We start from the raw sequence: 6274 nt of genomic DNA on the forward strand, positions 1-6274 counted from the left end.
CTGTACAATGTTTACAGGTATAGGCGCTCTGACCTTTGTATCAGGTAACCCTACACATACCTGTCATGGCTTGTAATCTGTGACGGACCTTTCCTCCATCACAGTTCAATCTTCTCTTAAAGGCATCTAGGTAGGACGCCATCACCACATCCTGTGGCAAGGAGTTACCCAGGTTAATCACAAACTGGGTAAAGAAATATTTTCTTTTGTCTATTCTGTCTCTCCCAACTCTCAATTTTAGTGGATGTTCCCTGGTTCTGGTTTTGTGCTAGAGAGAAAAGAAGATTCCCATATCTACCCTATGCATAATTTTTTTTTTTAATTAAGATATTTTTTAAATTAAGATATTGTACCACAGGGTAAGAAATTCTAGTAACTCTCTCTCTCTCTCTCTGTTGTCTATCAGAGGTGTTTTATTTTGCTTTAAGCATTACCTTGCACATGCCCGATCTCGTCTGAACTCGGAAGCTAAGCAGGGTCAGACCTGGTTAGTACTTGGATGGGAGACCGCTTGGGAATACCGGGTGCTGTAGGAGTATACCATAGTCTTTCCAGACTGAAGGTTGCCAATCAGCTGACATCTCAGTGGCCAAAATCTGTGCCTGCCTAACTAAACATGGGAGAAATGACACAATAGCTTCACCATATAGCATGAGCTCTCCTTAACCACCCCTCTGACAGTGTCAACTCCCCACAAGCTTCCCCCGGCAAGTGTGCCCAGCTGTAGTCCTAGTTCAGAAGCCATGGAGGATGGATTCTGCAATTCGTCAGGGAATCACTTCCTGAGCTTGTCTTACTTCTAGATCTAATTCACATGCCATTTTGCCTCCGATAACACAGGCCAACATACATTTTGCTTCCTTTAACGTTACACCAATTCCTCGGTATATTTGGGGTGCTGATTCCAAAAATGGCATCCGTTTTGCCCTATCGCGTCTAGTTTTGGAGACACGGCATAGCCTCTTTAGTGAATTGTTCAAGTAGTAGCTTCCTCATGTGGAAGCCTATACCATGGCTTCCTCATGAGGAAGTTGCTTGAACCATTCACTAATGAGGCTATACTATATCTCCAAAACTAGACATGATAGGGCAAAACGGATGCCATTTTTGGAATCAGCACCCCAAATTCATATCAAACCACCATAAAGTTTGGGAGAAACTTTTCTGACCCTCAATTTTGTAGGCCTATGTAAGTTATGAGTTGAGACCTCAGTAAATGGGACGGTAGACACAATCCACAAACTAACTAAGGGCACAATCCTAACCCCTTATGTCAGTGCTTTCCAGCACTGGCATAGCGGTGCCAATGGGACGTGTGCTGCATCCTGCAGTTGGGTGTCACTCACGGAGGCCTCCTCAAAGTAAGGAAATGTTTGTTCCTTTACCTTGCAGCTGCATCGCCATTATGTCAGTGCTGGAAAGCACTGACACAAAGGGTTAGGATTGCACTCTAAAATGAACATGTTGTACTGATTACCACTGACTTCAATGGTGCTCTGTTGCCTTATTCCCAAGTGCTGCGGCTTAATTGATTTGTGGATGGTATTATTCGGATAATAACAGGCAGGTTGTCTGGAACAAACAACCTGTCTGCTATAAACATGTACAGTGTAAGGGACACAATGCTATAGGCAAGGTACGTCATTTGCCCACAAGCAAGCCTTCAGTGCCTGTGCGTTTAACGGATTCTGGCAGGGAGGGCCCACAGCTCACTGTCAGAGGCTCAAAGCACACACACTACATGGATGAAGTCTCCGATTTAACCCCCTCCAGCAGCAAGGCTGAATCAGACCCTGGCTTGAGATCCTGGAGAACTGCTACCAGCTGGAGCAAGAAAATAACCATGCCTGACACAACAGGATCAATGGTCACTCATTGTGGCTGGTGGGCATTCCAGTGAAGTTGCACCTGTCCAACTTCTGTCTGTTGCTCAGCTGTTCAAGACAGAGAAGCCCTGCCTGGAAAAGAGATATAACAACCACCCCCACCACCCCCAAGCAAGAATGACAATGTTTTGTCCAAATCTATGTTGGATGGGCAGTTCAAAGAGAGGTGTCCCATAGGTAAAACTCACTCTAGTATCAGTTCGTTCCCTCCCATAATCCCAGCAGTCAAGGGGCACCCTGCTTGGCCTATTGATGGCTGAACTTCACCTGTCCCTCCAGAGCCAAGCCTCAGTGGCATAACTATGCCATCTGAAACCTGGGGGCATAAATTTTTAACACCCCCCTAGAATGCCTTAGAAAGGCACTTTTGGTTTTTGGCAAAAACCCGAAGTGCCTTTCTACGGCCCCTGGTACACCTTCTGAGGCTTGGAGAGGCTGCACACAGCCTTCCTGGGCCTCAGGAAGTCACCCCCTGACACCACCCAGGCATGTAGCCCCCCGTTTCCTTTCCTGTCCCCACATTATCACTTCATATCAACGTAACTGAGGAAGGAGGCACTTCACAGCACAGGGGCAAAGGCTTCAATCATTCTGTGCTGTTTTTTTCTTTTCTATTCCTACTTATTAATCACAGCTCCTTCCCTTAATCCCACCCTATTCAGCAGGTGATGTAATTGACTAGACCACATGAAAAGATTCTGGTTTAGTCAATTTCACACTGACGAAAATGTCCACAGCCTTGTGGACCAAGGTCTACCCAAATTAAGTACAGACAGACAGACAAAGAAGAAAGAATGGGATGAACCAGTTGTAGACCAGTGTACACCTGACAGATCCTGGAAGTGTACTCATATTTCATAACTATGATCAGGGCATTGACTCCTCTAAGCTTCTAAAAAAAGTGGAATTCTGTGCCCAGACTATCCAAATTCTGCACCAAGAAAACAGTATACAGGCATGCCCCCTTATCTGCAGGAGCTCTGATAGCTGAAACCGCGGATACGGGCAAACACCCGTCCGCACAATCCCAGGGGGCCACCCCCCCCAGGAGACAACTCTGCTCCCCTTGCCTCTGGGGGAACCTTTGAGCTCAACAGAGCCCAAGGATGTTCATCCCCGGACTCTGCCGAGCTCATACTGAGCTCTGAGGTTCAAAACACATGATATACAGTTTCACGGAGAAACCGGAAGTGAGTTTTTAATGACTTATAAAGTAATAGGAGGCCCAGAGAAGCCTCCAGGAAGCTTCAATTGATCCGATATTTGCTCTTGTTTTATATAATTTATTCTGTTTTGCCTAAACAAGGGGAAGAAAAGGAGCAAAGCTTGCTGATAATCTCATTCGGCCACCCCTCCAGTTCTGAAGATTTTATCAGGGGTCTCACACAACTATTTAACAATATTGCCACTAAGCTTCAGGACTAGAAACTTACTCTGTCCCCCTTTCCCCAAAATGAAAGCCAAAGGCCAAATTAAATGATATGCCTAGAGGTGTTTGTTTCCGGTGAATAAAATAGGATTACAGCCTAAGGGCACAATCCTAACCAGGTCTACTCAGAAGTAAGTCCTATTTTGTTCAATGGGGCTTAGTCTCAGGAAAGTGTGGTTAGGATTGCAGCCTAAGTCTTACTAAACACCATTAGCTTACTTCTGTGTAAAATAAATAACACCGTTTTCTAGATATCCCTATTGCATGACTGTTACCTATATGCATGATCTTTCTCATCTAAATAGCACATGCCTGGGGAGGGGCTGATCCCAATCAGGACCACATTGGGGGCAAAAAAAATCAAAAACCCCCTCCAGCCTACCATGGTCCCAATCCTGATTGTGAGCACCCTTTGTGAGCACATTAGAAAAATCCAACATGCAAGAGGCATATCGCCTAGTCTGGCCCCGATATACTCAGAAAGCTGAATTCTGCATGCACGCAATGCCATTTCCTACAAGCTTTCCGCACTCCCACAACATATGCGTAGTTGTGGTGGGCTGTGAAAACTCTGCAGTTATCATTTCTCTTAAAGCACACCCTGAAAACCAGATCCCTGCATGATGCTCAAATGAATTCTGTCCTGGGAAACACTGAGGTCTAGAAACTTGCGCCAGTGGCAAAATCTGAGGATGATTCAGATACATGGAGAATAGTTTTAAGGGTGTCAAAAATACACCGGGAGAGGCTTTGCTTCCCAGGTTGGACACACCAGTCCCACTGTCACCTTTGACGAGGGAGCATTTGCAAGGTTTGAGGCTGGACTTATACCTGATGTATGATGTCAGGGTGCGCTCAGAATTCCCTCTGTCCCCTGCCCGCACTCAGTAATGTATAGTAAAAGACCACGACCGATGTGATGGTATTGCACACTGAATTTCTCCAGCACAGCAGGACTGGGACAGAGATCCCCACATTGAAAGCTGAACATGACCTCAAAGAATGCCAGAAGCTTCACTAATACCAGCAGCCGGGCTGAGAAGGCCCCACGATAATTTAAGCAGCAATTCCCTCCGTATGCCGGCTGTCTTTGCCCAACACTTTTGAAGACTCAGCTCCTCTGCAGATGGCGCATTAGGAGGTGCTATTTTGCGTCGAAGGAACGCCCCTGACGAAGACAGCCGAAAAGAAACGCATTGGGACTTTCTGATTCAATTATCGTTTTGTCTCAGCCCCGACTCTTGCAAGCTCGCGGCTTCCAGCAGTCGCCGCCATGCATTTCCTGCAAACAAGACATTCTGCCTTCAAAGCGATATGAAAACCCGCTTGGAAGGTGCCTATGCGCCGTGAGCATCGACACCTCTTTCAGACTGCATTCAACTCGAATAAATGACACCAAACTCCAGACTTAACATCTGTCTCCAGTCTTAGTTTTCTGTGTCGCGTGGAAGATACCGGAAGCTCTACTGAGCACCAAAGGCCCACCTACAACCTGTTTGGTCACCCTATGTCACCAGAAACATCGCTAGCAACAGCCCACGCATTCTCAAGCTTATCTGCAAAACCATAAGGACTAGACACTTAGGTTTTGTTTTTTAAAAAATACAGGAGCTCAGAAAGCTAAATCCCATGCTCAGCTCCAAACATTGAGCTTTTTCTGTCTGAGCACTTAAAACGTCAAAGTCGCGAACTTGGCCTACCATCAGAAAGGCTTTGAATTTAGATGCACCTTGGAAAATGTCTAGAAGCAAAAGATAAAGAAAGGCAAGGCCTGTAAACCAGAAGTGTTGTGGCAAGGGGGGGGGGAATCTGAGAGGGTGAGGAAGCACTGCAGAACAGACAGAACATAAATACTGTATATAGGTAGCAGAAAGCGTTTCAAGTCTTTCGATTGCATGTTGCCTTCATTTGTGATTAGGAAGAATTTTGCCTGCGCGCATCTCCACGCATCGCCACAAGAAGAAGACTAGAAGTATATATTTTTTATTGTTGAATAAAAGCAAAACACTGGGGGTGGGGGGTGGACTATTCCTGAGAGCATCAAGCCCTCCACTGACCCCTCTGTGGCTCAGATAGACCAAGAAATATTTCAGGTATGCCATCCTTTTGGTCAACGGAGTTGAGAGATAAGGTGGTTTGTGCTGTGGGGGAGTCCTCAGCTCTAGGGAGGCTTCCAGGAAAGAAAAGGTTTTTGTGGAAGTATCAAAAAATGAAAGCCATTGATTTAAGGAGCTGGCAGATGTTCCAAGCAATGATTTTTCTACAGGAAACACATTCCCCCTCCCAACCCGCAATGCATGAAATCATGATCATTGTAACAAGCAAAGGACATGTGCAGGCCAAAAGGTTTGTGAAAGTGACTTAACTTGGCCATTCCCTCTTCCTTGTCTCCATACAGACAACCAAATGTTACCTGCTAGTAAATAATGTCAGCCGAGGACATTTTTGCCCCCATCTTTTAAAGGGTGGTGGTGGTGGGGGAATTCTATGCCTTGAAAACTTAGCAGCCCCGACTCAGCGACCTCCTAGTTCTTCCAAGGACTTCAGAGAAGCAGCATGTCAAAGGGTTGCGAGTTCGAGTCTGCACGCCGGCCTTTGGATGGGTTTTGCGGAGTGAGGTTCAACGAAGCCAGGCTCTCTTGCAAAGGAGCTGTGTCGGGCTGTGTCACTAGGATGAGCCAAAGCAACCTCTGGATATTGCTTATAGTTTGCCCGGCCTTAGGCCACTCAACCAGCCCGCCAATCCGTCTGCGCCATTTGGGAAGCGGATTCCGATCACGACAGAGATCCTCTGCCCGGCTTAAACTAGGTGGAAAACAAACAAATAAACGAACAGCAAAGGAAGCCCCAATGTGTAGTCAAATGGCTGCAAATCCTCACCCCAACCGGCAGCCCCAAAAAGCGAAAAAAATAAAATATATATATATATATTTGTTTTTTTAAAAAAAAGAAACACCAA

The 6274-nt window shown here is 46.0% G+C and overlaps 1 pseudogene; it reads left to right on the top strand.

The window, feature by feature from the left end:
• The first annotated feature begins 419 nt into the window (after positions 1 to 419).
• Positions 420 to 536, top strand: LOC136661821 (5S ribosomal RNA; annotated as a pseudogene).
• The last annotated feature ends 5738 nt before the right edge of the window (positions 537 to 6274 follow it).

Source organism: Tiliqua scincoides, chromosome 10, assembly GCF_035046505.1.
Source record: "Tiliqua scincoides isolate rTilSci1 chromosome 10, rTilSci1.hap2, whole genome shotgun sequence".
Lineage (NCBI taxonomy): Eukaryota > Metazoa > Chordata > Lepidosauria > Squamata > Scincidae > Tiliqua > Tiliqua scincoides.